Here is an 18,734-nt window from a genome sequence, read left to right as displayed (position 1 = left end):
ACTAGTGAGGGTGATAGAGGGGGTGTCCTAGTGCCAGAGACAGCTCCATTATACACGGGTCACTAGTGAGGGTGACAGAGGGGGTGTCCTAGTGCCAGAGACACTATATTATACACGGGTCACTAGTGAGGGTGATAGAGCGGGTGTCCTAGTGCCAGAGACAGCTCCATTATACACGGGTCACTAGTGAGGGTGACAGAGGGGGTGTCCTAGTGCCAGAGACACTATATTATACACGGGTCACTAGTGAGGGTGATAGAGCGGGTGTCCTAGTGCCAGAGACAGCTCCATTATACACGGGTCACTAGTGAGGGTGATAGAGCGGGTGTCCTAGTGCCAGAGACAGCTCCATTATACACGGGTCACTAGTGAGGGTGATAGAGGGGGTGTCCTAGTGCCAGAGACAGCTCCATTATACACGGGTCACTAGTGAGGGTGATAGAGCGGGTGTCCTAGTGCCAGAGACAGCTCCATTATAGACCAGTCACTAGTGAGGGTGATAGAGGGGGTGTCCTAGTGCCAGAGACAGCTCCATTATACACGGGTCACTAGTGAGGGTGATAGAGGGGGTGTCCTAGTGCCAGAGACAGCTCCATTATACACGGGTCACTAGTGAGGGTGATAGAGCGGGTGTCCTAGTGCCAGAGACAGCTCCATTATACACGGGTCACTAGTGAGGGTGATAGAGCGGGTGTCCTAGTGCCAGAGACAGCTCCATTATACACGGGTCACTAGTGAGGGTGATAGAGGGGGTGTCCTAGTGCCTGGAACACCTCCATTATAGATCGGTCACTAGTGAGGGTGATAGAGGGGGTGTCCTAGTGCCAGAGACAGCGCCATTATACACGGGTCTCTAGTGAGGGTGATAGAGCGGGTGTCCTAGTGCCAGAGACAGCTCCATTACACACGGGTCACTAGTGAGGGTGATAGAGGGGGTGTCCTAGTGCCAGAGACAGTTCCATTATACACGGGTCACTAGTGAGGGTGACAGAGGGGGTGTCCTAGTGCCAGAGACAGCTCCATTATACACGGGTCACTAGTGAGGGTGATAGAGGGGGTGTCCTAGTGCCAGAGACAGCTCCATTATACACGGGTCACTAGTGAGGGTGATAGAGGGGGTGTCCTAGTGCCAGAGACAGCTCCATTATACACGGGTCACTAGTGAGGCTGATAGAGGGGGTGTCCTAGTGCCAGAGACAGCTCCTTTATACACAGGTCACTAGTGAGGGTGATAGAGGGGGTGTCCTAGTGCCAGAGACAGCTCCATTATACACGGGTCACTAGTGAGGGTGATAGAGGGGGTGTCCTAGTGCCTGAGACACTATATTATACACGGGTCACTAGTGAGGGTGATAGAGGGGGTGTCCTAGTGCCAGAGACAGCTCCATTATACACGGGTCACTAGTGAGGGTGACAGAGGGGGTGTCCTAGTGCCAGAGACAGCTCCATTATACACGGGTCACTAGTGAGGGTGATAGAGGGGGTGTCCTAGTGCCAGAGACAACTCCATTATACACGGGTCACTAGTGAGGGTGACAGAGGGGGTGTCCTAGTGCCAGAGACAGCTCCATTATACACGGGTCACTAGTGAGGGTGATAGAGGGGGTGTCCTAGTGCCTGAGACAGCTCCATTATACACGGGTCACTAGTGAGGGTGATAGAGGGGGTGTCCTAGTGCCAGAGACAGCTCCATTATACACGGGTCACTAGTGAGGGTGATAGAGGGGGTGTCCTAGTGCCAGAGACAGCTCCATTATACACGGGTCACTAGTGAGGGTGATAGAGGGGGTGTCCTAGTGCCAGAGACAGCTCCATTATACACGGGTCACTAGTGAGGGTGATAGAGGGGGTGTCCTAGTGCCAGAGACAGCTCCATTATACACGGGTCACTAGTGAGGCTGATAGAGGGGGTGTCCTAGTGCCAGAGACAGCTCCATTATACACAGGTCACTAGTGAAGGTGATAGAGGGGGTGTCCTAGTGCCAGAGACAGCTCCATTATACACGGGTCACTAGTGAGGGTGATAGAGGGGGTGTCCTAGTGCCTGAGACACTATATTATACACGGGTCACTAGTGAGGGTGATAGAGGGGGTGTCCTAGTGCCAGAGACAGCTCCATTATACACGGGTCACTAGTGAGGGTGACAGAGGGGGTGTCCTAGTGCCAGAGACAGCTCCATTATACACGGGTCACTAGTGAGGGTGATAGAGGGGGTGTCCTAGTGCCAGAGACAGCTCCATTATGCACGGGTCACTAGTGAGGGTGATAGAGGGGGTGTCCTAGTGCCAGAGACAGCTCCATTATACACGGGTCACTAGTGAGGGTGATAGAGGGGGTGTCCTAGTGCCAGAGACAGCTCCATTATACACGGGTCACTAGTGAGGGTGATAGAGGGGGTGTCCTAGTGCCAGAGACAGCTCCATTATACACGGGTCACTAGTGAGGGTGACAGAGGGGGTGTCCTAGTGCCAGAGACAGCTCCATTATACACGGGTCACTAGTGAGGGTGATAGAGGGGGTGTCCTAGTGCCTGAGACAGCTCCATTATACACGGGTCACTAGTGAGGGTGATAGAGCGGGTGTCCTAGTGCCAGAGACAGCTCCATTATACACGGGTCACTAGTGAGGGTGATAGAGGGGGTGTCCTAGTGCCAGAGACAGCTCCATTATACACGGGTCACTAGTGAGGGTGATAGAGGGGGTGTCCTAGTGCCAGAGACAGCTCCATTATACACGGGTCACTAGTGAGGGTGATAGAGGGGGTGTCCTAGTGCCAGAGACAGCTCCATTATACACGGGTCACTAGTGAGGGTGACAGAGGGGGTGTCCTAGTGCCAGAGACAGCTCCATTATACACGGGTCACTAGTGAGGGTGATAGAGGGGGTGTCCTAGTGCCTGAGACAGCTCCATTATACACGGGTCACTAGTGAGGGTGATAGAGCGGGTGTCCTAGTGCCAGAGACAGCTCCATTATACACGGGTCACTAGTGAGGGTGATAGAGGGGGTGTCCTAGTGCCAGAGACAGCTCCATTATACACGGGTCACTAGTGAGGGTGATAGAGGGGGTGTCCTGGTGCCAGAGACAGCTCCATTATACACGGGTCACTAGTGAGGGTGATAGAGGGGGTGTCCTAGTGCCAGAGACAGCTCCATTATACACGGGTCACTAGTGAAGGTGATAGAGGGGGTGTCCTAGTGCCAGAGACAGCTCCATTATACACAGGTCACTAGTGAGGGTGATAGAGGGGGTGTCCTAGTGCCTGGAACACTTCCATTATAGATCGGTCACTAGTGAGGGTGATAGAGGGGGTGTCCTAGTGCCAGAGACAGCTCCATTATACACAGGTCACTAGTGAGGGTGATAGAGCGGGTGTCCTAGTGCCAGAGACAGCTCCATTATACACGGGTCACTAGTGAGGGTGATAGAGGGGGTGTCCTAGTGCCAGAGACAGCTCCATTATACACGGGTCACTAGTGAGGGTGATAGAGGGGGTGTCCTGGTGCCAGAGACAGCTCCATTATACACGGGTCACTAGTGAGGGTGATAGAGCGGGTGTCCTAGTGCCAGAGACAGCTCCATTATACACGGGTCACTAGTGAGGGTGATAGAGCGGGTGTCCTAGTGCCAGAGACAGCTCCATTATACACGCGTCACTAGTGAGGGTGATAGAGCGGGTGTCCTAGTGCCAGAGACAGCTCCATTATACACGGGTCACTAGTGAGGGTGATAAAGGGGGTGTCCTAGTGCCTGGAACACCTCCATTATAGATCGGTCACTAGTGAGGGTGATAGAGGGGGTGTCCTAGTGCCAGAGACAGCGCCATTATACACGGGTCACTAGTGAGGGTGATAGAGCGGGTGTCCTAGTGCCAGAGACAGCGCCATTATACACGGGTCACTAGTGAGGGTGATAGAGGGGGTGTCCTGGTGCCAGAGACAGCTCCATTATAGACCGGTCACTAGTGAGGGTGATAGAGGGGGTGTCCTAGTGCCAGAGACAGCTCCATTATACACGGGTCACTAGTGAGGGTGACAGAGGGGGTGTCCTAGTGCCAGAGACACTATATTATACACGGGTCACTAGTGAGGGTGATAGAGGGGGTGTCCTAGTGCCAGAGACAGCTCCATTATACACGGGTCACTAGTGAGGGTGATAGAGCGGGTGTCCTAGTGCCAGAGACAGCTCCATTATACACGGGTCACTAGTGAGGGTGATAGAGGGGGTGTCCTAGTGCCAGAGACAGCTCCATTATACACGGGTCACTAGTGAGGGTGATAGAGCGGGTGTCCTAGTGCCAGAGACAGCTCCATTATAGACCGGTCACTAGTGAGGGTGATAGAGGGGGTGTCCTAGTGCCAGAGACAGCTCCATTATACACGGGTCACTAGTGAGGGTGATAGAGGGGGTGTCCTAGTGCCAGAGACAGCTCCATTATACACGGGTCACTAGTGAGGGTGATAGAGCGGGTGTCCTAGTGCCAGAGACAGCTCCATTATACACGGGTCACTAGTGAGGGTGATAGAGCGGGTGTCCTAGTGCCAGAGACAGCTCCATTATACACGGGTCACTAGTGAGGGTGATAGAGGGGGTGTCCTAGTGCCTGGAACACCTCCATTATAGATCGGTCACTAGTGAGGGTGATAGAGGGGGTGTCCTAGTGCCAGAGACAGCGCCATTATACACGGGTCACTAGTGAGGGTGATAGAGGGGGTGTCCTAGTGCCAGAGTCAGCTCCATTATACACGGGTCACTAGTGAGGGTGATAGAGCGGGTGTCCTAGTGCCAGAGACAGCTCCATTATACACGGGTCACTAGTGAGGGTGATAGAGGGGGTGTCCTAGTGCCAGAGACAGCTCCATTATACACGGGTCACTAGTGAGAGTGATAGAGGGGGTGTCCTAGTGCCAGAGACAGCTCCATTATACACGGGTCACTAGTGAGGGTGATAGAGCGGATGTCCTAGTGCCAGAGACAGCTCCATTATACACGGGTCACTAGTGAGGGTGATAGAGGGGGGTGTCCTAGTGCCAGAGACACCTCCATTATACACGGGTCACTAGTGAGGGTGATAGAGGGGGTGTCCTAGTGCCAGAGACAGCTCCATTATACACGGGTCACTAGTGAGGGTGATAGAGGGGGTGTCCTAGTGCCAGAGACACCTCCATTATACACGGGTCACTAGTGAGGGTGATAAAGGGGGTGTCCTAGTGCCAGAGACAGCTCCATTATACACGGGTCACTAGTGAGGGTGATAGAGCGGGTGTCCTAGTGCCAGAGACAGCTCCATTATACACGGGTCACTAGTGAGGGTGATAGAGCGGGTGTCCTAGTGCCAGAGACAGCTCCATTATCCACGGGTCACTAGTGAGGGTGATAGGGGGGTGTCCTAGTGCCAGAGACAGCTCCATTATACACGGGTCACTAGTGAGGGTGATAGAGGGGGTGTCCTACTGCCTGAGACAGCTCCATTATACACGGGTCACTAGTGAGGGTGATAGAGGGGGTGTCCTAGTGCCAGAGACAGCTCCATTATACACGGGTCACTAGTGAGGGTGATAGAGGGGGGTGTCCTAGTGTCAGAGACAGCTCCATTATACACAGGTCACTAGTTAGGGTGATAGAGGGGGTGTCCTAGTGCCTGGAACACCTCCATTATAGATCGGTCACTAGTGAGGGTGATAGAGGGGGTGTCCTAGTGCCAGAGACAGCGCCATTATACACGGGTCACTAGTGAGGGTGATAGAGCGGGTGTCCTAGTGCCAGAGACAGCTCCATTATACACGGGTCACTAGTGAGGGTGATAGAGGGGGTGTCCTAGTGCCAGAGACAGCTCCATTATACACGGGTCACTAGTGAGGGTGATAGAGGGGGTGTCCTGGTGCCAGAGACAGCTCCATTATACACGGGTCACTAGTGAGGGTGATAGAGCGGGTGTCCTAGTGCCAGAGACAGCTCCATTATACACGGGTCACTAGTGAGGGTGATAGAGCGGGTGTCCTAGTGCCAGAGACAGCTCCATTATGCACGCGTCACTAGTGAGGGTGATAGAGCGGGTGTCCTAGTGCCAGAGACAGCTCCATTATACACGGGTCACTAGTGAGGGTGATAAAGGGGGTGTCCTAGTGCCTGGAACACCTCCATTATAGATCGGTCACTAGTGAGGGTGATAGAGGGGGTGTCCTAGTGCCAGAGACAGCGCCATTATACACGGGTCACTAGTGAGGGTGATAGAGCGGGTGTCCTAGTGCCAGAGACAGCGCCATTATACACGGGTCACTAGTGAGGGTGATAGAGGGGGTGTCCTGGTGCCAGAGACAGCTCCATTATAGACCGGTCACTAGTGAGGGTGATAGAGGGGGTGTCCTAGTGCCAGAGACAGCTCCATTATACACGGGTCACTAGTGAGGGTGACAGAGGGGGTGTCCTAGTGCCAGAGACACTATATTATACACGGGTCACTAGTGAGGGTGATAGAGCGGGTGTCCTAGTGCCAGAGACAGCTCCATTATACACGGGTCACTAGTGAGGGTGATAGAGCGGGTGTCCTAGTGCCAGAGACAGCTCCATTATACACGGGTCACTAGTGAGGGTGATAGAGGGGGTGTCCTAGTGCCAGAGACAGCTCCATTATACACGGGTCACTAGTGAGGGTGATAGAGCGGGTGTCCTAGTGCCAGAGACAGCTCCATTATAGACCGGTCACTAGTGAGGGTGATAGAGGGGGTGTCCTAGTGCCAGAGACAGCTCCATTATACACGGGTCACTAGTGAGGGTGATAGAGGGGGTGTCCTAGTGCCAGAGACAGCTCCATTATACACGGGTCACTAGTGAGGGTGATAGAGCGGGTGTCCTAGTGCCAGAGACAGCTCCATTATACACGGGTCACTAGTGAGGGTGATAGAGCGGGTGTCCTAGTGCCAGAGACAGCGCCATTATACACGGGTCACTAGTGAGGGTGATAGAGGGGGTGTCCTGGTGCCAGAGACAGCTCCATTATAGACCGGTCACTAGTGAGGGTGATAGAGGGGGTGTCCTAGTGCCAGAGACAGCTCCATTATACACGGGTCACTAGTGAGGGTGACAGAGGGGGTGTCCTAGTGCCAGAGACACTATATTATACACGGGTCACTAGTGAGGGTGATAGAGCGGGTGTCCTAGTGCCAGAGACAGCTCCATTATACACGGGTCACTAGTGAGGGTGATAGAGCGGGTGTCCTAGTGCCAGAGACAGCTCCATTATACACGGGTCACTAGTGAGGGTGATAGAGGGGGTGTCCTAGTGCCAGAGACAGCTCCATTATACACGGGTCACTAGTGAGGGTGATAGAGCGGGTGTCCTAGTGCCAGAGACAGCTCCATTATAGACCGGTCACTAGTGAGGGTGATAGAGGGGGTGTCCTAGTGCCAGAGACAGCTCCATTATACACGGGTCACTAGTGAGGGTGATAGAGGGGGTGTCCTAGTGCCAGAGACAGCTCCATTATACACGGGTCACTAGTGAGGGTGATAGAGCGGGTGTCCTAGTGCCAGAGACAGCTCCATTATACACGGGTCACTAGTGAGGGTGATAGAGCGGGTGTCCTAGTGCCAGAGACAGCTCCATTATACACGGGTCACTAGTGAGGGTGATAGAGGGGGTGTCCTAGTGCCTGGAACACCTCCATTATAGATCGGTCACTAGTGAGGGTGATAGAGGGGGTGTCCTAGTGCCAGAGACAGCGCCATTATACACGGGTCACTAGTGAGGGTGATAGAGGGGGTGTCCTAGTGCCAGAGTCAGCTCCATTATACACGGGTCACTAGTGAGGGTGATAGAGCGGGTGTCCTAGTGCCAGAGACAGCTCCATTATACACGGGTCACTAGTGAGGGTGATAGAGGGGGTGTCCTAGTGCCAGAGACAGCTCCATTATACACGGGTCACTAGTGAGAGTGATAGAGGGGGTGTCCTAGTGCCAGAGACAGCTCCATTATACACGGGTCACTAGTGAGGGTGATAGAGCGGATGTCCTAGTGCCAGAGACAGCTCCATTATACACGGGTCACTAGTGAGGGTGATAGAGGGGGGATGTCCTAGTGCCAGAGACACCTCCATTATACACGGGTCACTAGTGAGGGTGATAGAGGGGGTGTCCTAGTGCCAGAGACAGCTCCATTATACACGGGTCACTAGTGAGGGTGATAGAGGGGGTGTCCTAGTGCCAGAGACACCTCCATTATACACGGGTCACTAGTGAGGGTGATAAAGGGGGTGTCCTAGTGCCAGAGACAGCTCCATTATACACGGGTCACTAGTGAGGGTGATAGAGCGGGTGTCCTAGTGCCAGAGACAGCTCCATTATACACGGGTCACTAGTGAGGGTGATAGAGCGGGTGTCCTAGTGCCAGAGACAGCTCCATTATCCACGGGTCACTAGTGAGGGTGATAGGGGGGTGTCCTAGTGCCAGAGACAGCTCCATTATACACGGGTCACTAGTGAGGGTGATAGAGGGGGTGTCCTACTGCCTGAGACAGCTCCATTATACACGGGTCACTAGTGAGGGTGATAGAGGGGGTGTCCTAGTGCCAGAGACAGCTCCATTATACACGGGTCACTAGTGAGGGTGATAGAGGGGGGTGTCCTAGTGTCAGAGACAGCTCCATTATACACAGGTCACTAGTTAGGGTGATAGAGGGGGGTGTCCTAGTGCCTGGTCTAGCTCCATTATACACGGGTCACTAGTGAGGGTGATAGAGGGGGTGTCCTAGTGCCAGAGACAGCTCCATTTTAGACAGGTCATAGGGGTCATTCTATGTCATTCCATGCTGGACTTTTGTGTCCGTTTGAAAAAATGGGCAGCAAGTGTCTGTTATTTTTTTTTAACATTGAAGTCTATGGGCAAAGGACTTCTAACGGACAGTAAAGGAAAGAAAAAACCTACATGTCGGGTTTTTCTGTCCGCTTGAAAAGTCATGGACACAGCTAGTGTCCGCTCCTAATGTCCGTGCGAGATTTTGAACGGACACTAGGAGCGGACACTACCTGTCGGACACTGACGGTAATGTGAACGCTCCCTAACTGATCGCCATCAGTCAGGGCTCGTTCACATCTGCATCCGTACTCCGTTCTGCAGGTTTCCGTTTTCTGCATAAAACAAATGAATGTGATTGAAACATGTCGGCAGGTTTTCGTCTCCTGCCCAGTTTTGTGCAGGAAACGAAAAACTGCAGAACGGAGTGCCGGGCGCAGATGTGAACGAGCCCTAACTGATACTAATGTGTCAGTATTTAAAAAAAAACCAAAAACGGACATATTAACATCAGTTAGTGTCAGTCAGGGCTCATTCACATCTGCGCCCGGGACTCCATTCTGCAGGTTTCCGTTTTTTTTAAATGGACACCTTTATAACGGAATCCAATGGTAGTATAAACCCTGCTTTACAGCTTAGAAGCAGGAGAAGACAGAGGAGAAAGCTTTGTTAGGGCTCAACCTGAGAATGAACAGGGGTAGAGCAGAGGACAGGCCAGTAGCTCTATCAAACGTGAAGTATCTGCCCACCGCAGAGTTATGATATCTGAGTGCTTACTTCGTTATTCATTTGTTCCAAAAAAAATTGACTTCAGTGATAAAAACGGACATTCTACCAAGTTTGAGCAAGGTCTACTACTTCTCGGATGGCTCTTCTGCAGAGTATAAAAATGGGAAAAACTTTATAAATGTATGCCACCAATAGAAAGATTTTGGAGTGGAAGCTGAATGGCACTTTTTTGTCACTGCTCATGGCAAAGGTGTATGTGCTGGTTTAGGAGGCACCGTGAAATGCCTTGCAACTCGAACTAGCCTCCAGAGGTCATATTCAGACCAAATCTTAACCCCCATGCAACTTTTCAAATGGTGAGAAAAATATTCTTAACACCCAGTTCATGTATTTTACAAACCAGGATTACGAAGAGGAGGAGAGTTTGTTAAAGCATCAGTTACAGGAAGCAGAACCCATCACAGGGACTCAGCAATCCCACACTTTCATTCCATGCAGCAAAACAAATAGAAATAAGGATTTTTTTCATTCAGCAATGACAGTGAAGTGGTAGAAGGCAGCACAAGATTGGCAATGGATGATATACCGCATATACTCGAGTATAAGCCGACCTGAATATAAGCAGAGGCCCCTAATTTTACCACAAAAAAATGGTAAAACGTATTGACTCGAGTATAAGCCGAGGGGGGAAATGCAGCAGCTACTGGAAAATTTCAAAAATTAAAATGGTTGGAGTTTTTGGGTGCAGTAGATGCTGGGAAAGGGGAGGGGGTGTTTGGTTGTCTGTCTGCCCCTTCCCTGAGCTTGAGGACTGCTTCCCCCCCACTTGGATTTCAGCTTGGCTGAATATAGGGTATCTGCAGTGCTCCTATTAACCCCTTCCCAATGGAAAAGGAGCACTGCAGATCCCCTATATTCAGTAGACCGGGCACTGTCAGACACAGGGATACCTAATGTGTATGTGTTTCACAGTCATTGTCTACTTTTGTATGTATTCTAGGGAAAGGAGGGATTTACAACTTTTATTTTTTTTAAAAGCTTCTTTTTTTCCCCACTATTTTATGGGAGACTCTATACATTGATATTGCGGCTGGTCATAGACCCCCCCCTCCCCCCTTCCCCTAAAAAAAAAAAAATGTTTTTTTGCTGACTCGAGTATAAACCAAGGGGGGCTTTTTCAGCACAAAAACTGTGCTGAAAAATTTGGCTTATACTCGAGTATATACGGTAACTGGTTATGTGACCTGTGAATATGATGGGCGCTGGTGGCTGCTACTGTACTCTCCAAAGATTGTGAAAATGAAGAAGTAGAATTGACTTTTGTGGATCCTTCTGGTCCCTTCCATCCCTCGTGTATCCAAGAAAATCAGACATTATAAAAGTTAACAAAAATCAGATATTAACTCAGGTGGAGCCGAACACCATGACAGGCCGGACATACTCTGTGACACATTGCTAATAAGCGCTTCTGGACAAGATTACATTTCACCCACTAGAAGTGATGATAAATGACCAGTTTAAAAACGTCCTATTGTTTGATCGGTTCATATTTTATAGAATGATGATTTAATTACTGTACAATTCTTAAACACTTCATAAATTACATGTTTAGTGATATAATAAAAAAAATGTTACATGTAGAAATAGGTGTTAAAAATATTGGTTCTTTTAATCTTAACATATAATTAGGACAAGACTTTTTAGAAAATCCCACTTGAGGATGTGATCACCTAAGAACACAAGTAACACACATGCATTTTTTTCACCATTTTAAGACATACGTTTTTTTTTCACAATTGCACATCAAAATTTTGAATTTGATTTCTCCAAAGCAAAATATAAAGAAACATCGTCTTGTGACATATCAAATGAAAGCCGGTACCGTTCTGAGAAAAATGATGACCCTCCCACCTCTTTATCTTAATTCTAGCCCAAGATATGTTAAAAAATGTAAAGCCAAACGAGGCCAAAATTTACGCTTTTTCAAAACTTTAGAAATCTGTAAAAAATTATCTGATGAAAAAAATTCTAAACTTTTAATTTGTAATTAACTAAAGTTGTACTTCATTAAAAAAAATATTCATATTTGGATCACTTGATATGGAATGACCCACAGGTGAGGTTGATAGCAGGCGGGTCCTAGTGCCAGGGAATGGGCTATATATTTATTGCTTTTCGTGCACTGGCCATTTTCTCCGTATATGGGGTCAGGTTTTTTCTCTCTGTATTGAGGTTTTGGTTCTAGTTGTTTCTCCATGTATTGGGATTCAGGATTTTGTTGTTGATTTTCCTCTCTGCATTGCTTATGGTGAAATTCTTGTGACATAGATTGGCGTGCTTGGCTGCGAGTTATTGATATTTCATCCACTTTGCTACTGCTGTAACACACAGGGAAGTTTCTGGCTGCAAATCTGCCATGTATTATTTATAGTATGTGGAAGATCTTACAAGAGCTGATGAACTGCTGGATCTGGTCATGCTAGAGGTGAGCTACTGGATCTGGTTATGTTAGTGGTGATGATCTTCTGGATCTTGTTATGTTAGAGGCAATACTCTGCTGGATCTGGTTATGCTACAGGTGATGATCCACTGGATCTGGTCATGCCAGGGGCAATGCTTTGGTGGGTCTGGTCGTACTAAAGGTGATGTTCTGCTGGAGCTGGTATGTTATGTTTTTTTAGGCGTTTTTCAAGGTGTTTCCTGATCCGTTTCCTCTAGGGATGCGGTCATGAATTATATTTTTTTAAAAAATGCCTGGCGTTTCCTGATCAGGTTCCGCTTCAGGTTATTGACCAAAAAACCGAGAGCGGGAAAAACTGGCTCACATTGAGTTGCATTGAAGCCGTGAGCCGGAAAACGCTTGCGGCTTCAAAGAGAATGGACATCTTTCTTCTTTTTTGCCGTAAGCAGAAAAAAACGCTAGCGGAAAAGACTCAGAAGTGTTTTGTATTCTTTGATTGGTGAGGCGTTTTTTGGTTCAGGGTTTGGAGGCGGATTTCTGCCAAAACCCTGACCAAAAAACTCAGTTGAGGAGATATCGTCACTCCATAGGGAGAGAACCATCATTTAGGTGTATGGAGTCTTATTAAGCCATGAGCGCTCCACTGTGCAAAGGAACATGGGAAGAATATGCAAATCTGACTTCCATGATGTAATTAGGAAGCCAGTGCCTTAAGAATGCACACCAATAGAGGGCGCTCACTGAGAATGTGCAAGTCTATCTTCCATGATGTAATTAGGAAGACAGAGTCTCAGTCAAGCAAACCAATAGAGGGCACTCCCTTTAACATCATGCCGACCTTCTCAGAGGCCTTTGTTTGCAATGATGTTGCGAACTTAGCCTTAGAGGCAATACTCCGCTGAATCTGGTCAATCTAGAGCAGTGGTTCTTAACCTTGTTTGAGGTACCGAATCCACCAGTTTCATATGCACATTCACCGAACCCTTCTTTAGTGATAAATCAAATATGATTTTTTTTTCCAAATTCAAGACATAGGTATATGTTTTTTTACTGGTACACAAAATGAACCGTGCATAGGGCCTAGGGTTTGATCGAACCCGGTTAAGAACCACTGATCTAGAGGCAACGAGCTACTGGATCTGGTCCTGTTAGAGGCAATGCTCTTGTGGAACTGGTTATGTTAATGGCGACATCCTGCTGGAACTGGTCATTTCTGACCTTGCAGAACTTGTTGGAAACATTAACCCTTTAAGTATGTGGAAGATCTTTCTAGAGGTGATGATCTACTGGATCTGATTATGTTACAGGGGATACTGTCCTGGATTTGGATATGTTAGAGGCGATGCTCTGCTGGATCGTGTTATGTTCAAGGTAACTGGGTTAGGGGATGTTAGAAGCAATACTCTGCTGGATCTGGCCATGTTAAAGTCTAGGCTCTGCTGGATCTGGCCATGTTAGAGGCGATGCTCTGTGTGATTTGGTAATTCCGTACCTTACAGAACTTCTTGGAAATGTTGCTGTTTAAAGTATGTAGAAGATCCTACTAGAGGTGATGATCTGCTGGATCTGGTCATATGCTTGCTGGGTCTGGTTATGCTAGTGGGGATGATCTACTAGAGCTCGTCCTATTCGAGGCGCTGCTGAATCTAATCATTCTAATAACGGAGAACTTGTTGGAAATGTTAAAGTCTATAACAACCTTGGTAACGGCGACCACAATACAATCACAATCCACCTAATGTGTAAAAAAAAATAAGTCCGTCAGGGAGGGCGAATACATTTCATTTTAGGGAGGTTGATTTCCCTGGATTCAGGGCTGCACAAGACCTAGTCGGGAGCAGATATTGTCAGATAGTGATGCTAAGTGGCAGCTGTGCATCTATTGTGCACACCTATACTGCTATATGTATTGCTATAGGGAGCAAGTAGAAATATTCTCACTTAATCCCTCATGGTTTACAGATGTTGTAAAAATGATAATAAAAAAGGAGACTTAAAAGACATCAATGTGAAGGGTGGATTTTGTCTCTGTAAATCACAAAGCACTTTATAAACTTTGTGAAAGTGAAAACAAATTGGCTAAAATACATAATGAAAGGCAAGTGGTTAGGGACAGCAAAAACCAACCCCCCAAACGTATAAATGCAACAGAACTAAGGTCAGAACAGGTAGGTCTCCGAAATAATGGGAAGCCAATAGATCTGCTGAACGGGCTCTGTATGTGCAGAAGAATGAGGAAGCCGATATAACAGTGCTGAAGAGCTGATGTAGTTGGTGCCAATGGCTGCCAAAACAGCTAATCTAGGTGGGGTCCAAGTACCAGACCCCTACAGATACGGACGACCGATCTTGGGAATAAGAGGATTCTGTGGTTAGGTCATCGCTATGAAAACTCTATTTGGTGCCACAAAACAGACTCATGAGTGTAATCCATCTGGACCTGGAGCCTTGTTCAGACCACTTCTATCCTTACCCAATTTAGAATATTATATATTATTACTATTTTGTATATTGATGTATTGACAGCACTAAGGATAGGTCATCAGTATCAGATTAGTGGTGGTCCGACATCCCCATCCATCAGATGTTTCCAGCATCTGATACACAGAGAATGGAGCAGGAAGCAGACAACACTGTTCTCAGTGTAGTGGCCAGATCAGGTACTGCCGATAAACTCCCATTTATCTGAATGGGACCTAAGCTGTGGTGACTTAGTTTTGCCACAACACAGTGAACAGAGCTGTCTGCTTCCTACTCCATTCTCTGTGTATCAGTAATTAATCCATAGAGGTGTTTGATGTCAGGCACCCACAGATTTGATATTACTGACCTATCTTTAGGAAAGGTTATTATTACTTTTAGCCCAGAAATCTCCTTTAACATCATTTGTGAGATCACAGAGGTTAGTGGTTAGCATTGTTGCCTTGCAGCTCTGGAGTCCTAACATGGGTAACATCAACAAGGAGTTTGTATGTTCTAACCATGTTAAGATGGTTTCCTTCGGATACTCCAGTTTTCTCCTGCACTCCATAGACATCCTGATAGCAAAGCTAGATTCTCACTCACTGTCCCATCTAGGTGTCACAATGTCTGTAAAGCTCTGCGGAATATGTCGGCACTATACAAGTAAGATCATCAATAAGTAATTATGGGGAAACTTTAAGGGCTCTATACAAGTGTGTGCCAGTGAATAATACTGTTGTCAGACTAACCTGATTTTATGTAGAGGTGAGTAGTGGGCAGATGGATGATATGGATAGACACTTCCTCAACACTGAAATTGCAACACATAGAAGGAAGTGTCTTGGAAATCACAGGAAGAATAGACATGAAATATTCAAAACATCTTTATTTATTCAGTATCGAGTATGAGCGCCAAACCAGAAATCCCCGCACTTACATGCCTTGGCATGATATCAATGAGGTTATTAATAGTTGACTGGGAAATGTTATGTCACGCTGAATGCATTTGGTCATGCAGATAATAAAGATTGGCTGCTGGCAGCACCTTTTGCAATTTTCCGACTGAAGATGTCCCAAATTTGCTCAATGGGAGACAACCAGCCCACACCATAATCCTGGGAATAGGAGAGGTCTGACTTCATGGTGTTGCCTACGTCGTCTCCAGACCAATCTCTGGCTATTATTGTGTCCAGTATGGATCATTTATTATTGTTCATTTATATAGCACCATTAATTCCATGGTGCTTTACATTTGAGGGGTTACATACAGTACACAGAATATACAGGTAGATATAATACTAACAGTGACCAACTGGCACAGTGGGGTAGAGGGCCCTGCCCACAAGGGCTTACAATCTATGAAGCACCTTCACCTCTGTGCACTTTTTGCTGTCATTCCAATTCATCATTTTTCTCCCAACCCCCAGGACACACAACACTGACCGATGCAGACATCTCAGATGTGTAGCGATCTGCCAGAATGATAAACCATGGTCTCTCAGTACAAGGAAGCTATCCCTCTTAGGGCGGGTTCACACCTCCGCTCGGTCTCGGCTTTGTGGGTTTCCGTCGTCTGCCCGAGAAGCTGGACAGGAGACGGAAACCTGGCAGTCAGTGTCTGCCCGTGAGTGTCTTCTGCTCTCCACGGTGAAACCGTTTGTTTTGGTTTTTTTTAACCAGACACAAAGTCCTGCATGTCCGACTGTGTCCGGTTTAAAAAAGCGGTTTCGCCGGGGAGAGGCAGAAGACGCTCACGGGCGGATACTTTGCAAACCCATTCAAGTGAGTGGGTTTGAAAACTGACTGCCGGTTTCCGTCTCCTGTCCAGTTTCTCGGGCAGAAGATGGAAACCTTCAAAGTGGAGACCGGGCGCAGGTGTGAACCCGCCCTTACTTTGCAACAAGTGGTGTGTCGATGAACAGGAGGTATCACATAGTGATCCCAAACCACTGGTCTGGTTTTTGTGGTTTCATGTGGCTGCAAAATATATTTGCTTCTTTCAATGTGGCTTTTTATGACCACCTGTGATTAGGCCTCACAATCACTTGGGTCATTTGCTGTTGCGACTCTAGCGTCTGTGCATCATAACGTCACGTGACAGCTGAGGCCTAATCACATGCCTTAGCCATCCCTGATGGCAGTCAAAAGGCTGAAGAGGACAAGGAGTCACGTTTGAGCCCAGGAGAAGTGAGTGACACTTATGTTTAATCACCTCTACTGTACCGCCGCTTATACTCTGGAGACTAAGTAAAAGTGATGAAGGATGTGGCCGTTTTCCATATAAGTGATGGAGGGTGTGGCCGTTTTCCATATGTGATGGAGGATGTGGCCCTTTTCCATATAAGTGATGGAGGATGTGGCCGTTTTCCATACGTGATGGAGGATGTGGCCGTTTTCCATATAAGTCATGGAGGGTATGGCTCTTTTCCATAGTATAAGTGTCAGTGATAGATGGTGGAGATTTTTTTCAACCTCTTATAAATCTGCTTCCTGGAAATAAAAATGATTCTAGTTACAGCCTCACTATATCCTCTGATCACAACAAGGCTCAGCAGTCTACGCCTCACACTTGGCTTAGCTGCGCATCATATATCTAATAAAATATAAATTCCCAATCTCTGTGACATTTAGGGCCACAACATCTGTATTAGATGACTGATACTCAACATCATAGACCTTTATCCACCTGAGCTTTATTAATTATACAAATCTGTATGGTCCTACCTATACGGTTTAAAGGTACTTCTAGAGTATTACATGTTTGGGGTTTTTTACCATTCCTTATGGGAGACACCCATTGAAACATAATCGAGTGTTGTAGTGGCTGGAATAGTACTGTATGTCATAAATCTTGGATATACATTTCCCTTTCTTCAAAGAACTACCAGTAATACCCTACAGTACCCCCAATACTCCGCAGTACCCAGTAATCATCAGTATGCATGCCAAGAGTCAGACTTCAATTGATCGAATACTGATAGTCTATCCCAAGTATATGAGATCAGTTCTAATCATTCTCTCATCTCTATTATGCAACCTGACCTCCATGCGCACCTCTCCACTGCGCAACCCATATAATCTGACTGAGGGTTGAGGACTCACCAGGCCACCTAACCGGTTTGATCTTGGACCACTCCCAGATCAGCAGAATTTGGTCAGGAACAAAAGGTGGAGTCAGAAACAAGTCAAGGTCAAAATATGGAGAGCCTAACAGAAGACACTGGCAGAACATCCTTGCAGGAACTACCTGGTCACCCACAAATAAATACATTGGCATCCATAGGGAGCCAGGAGAGATGGTATACAGGCTGCCATGGGATGCCAGCATAGCGGAGGAGATGCTGGTGAAAAATCACAGGCATGGACCATTCAAGATGAGCATCACCAGACTTACAGTACATCTCTTTGTAGCGCCAGAACAAAGGCGAAAATTCTTGAGGAGGGCAGGAGAATTAACATTCAAAGGCTCCCGGGATCTCTCTTCTGGCCCAAAGCTCATCCAGTCCACTAGATAGCACACGTTTCCTCCAATTTTCTAGGTGTCCAAGGTCTCCTTCACCTCAATTCATTTTCTGAACCAATGGGGGCCTTTATGAAAAGAGAAGTCCTAGAAAATCTATTGAGGGTCACTAGTTTGAGAAAGAAATTAACTGATTTCATTTGTCTTAAAACTTCAAAAGGACCAAGGAATAATCGCAAAAAAATTAGAGAGACCTTCATCCAAATGTTCCTAAAAAATAGCCAAATACTGGCACCTGGAGAAGACTGTACCCTCCAATTTTGATCGGCCTACTTTTTCATCCAAGTAGCAGCTTAGATTAAGATTATAGTCGGTTTTGTTTGCTGCGAAATTTGTAGAATTTTCTGTTACATGGCAATAGTAGCTTGTACGTCAGAAGAAGCTGGGACAGAAAAAGAGAAATTCTAGGGTACAGGCCATATAAAATGTGAAAAGAAGGTGCAAGTGGACTCCACAAAACATTATCGTAAGAGAACTCAGCCCATAGGAAGGGATGGATCAAATTATCCTGTTGTGAAGAGTTGAAGTGCCGAAGATCATATTCCAGTAGCCAATTGGTGCATCCACTTGTCCATTAGACATGAGCTGAGTAGAAATCCAAAGTTTTGTCAAAAGACCTCCAGAATTTTGTGTTGAGAGAAACCATGTAGATAAAAAACATGATGGATCAAAAAACTGGCCAAGCGGGAACCAGAAGGAAGACTGGGCAGAAAAATGATGTTTGACATTTTAGAGCAGGGGTCCTCAAACTTTTTAAACAGTGGGCCGG

Source organism: Leptodactylus fuscus, chromosome 11, assembly GCF_031893055.1.
Source record: "Leptodactylus fuscus isolate aLepFus1 chromosome 11, aLepFus1.hap2, whole genome shotgun sequence".
Taxonomy (NCBI): domain Eukaryota; kingdom Metazoa; phylum Chordata; class Amphibia; order Anura; family Leptodactylidae; genus Leptodactylus; species Leptodactylus fuscus.
Note: the sequence above shows the minus strand (reverse complement) of the source record.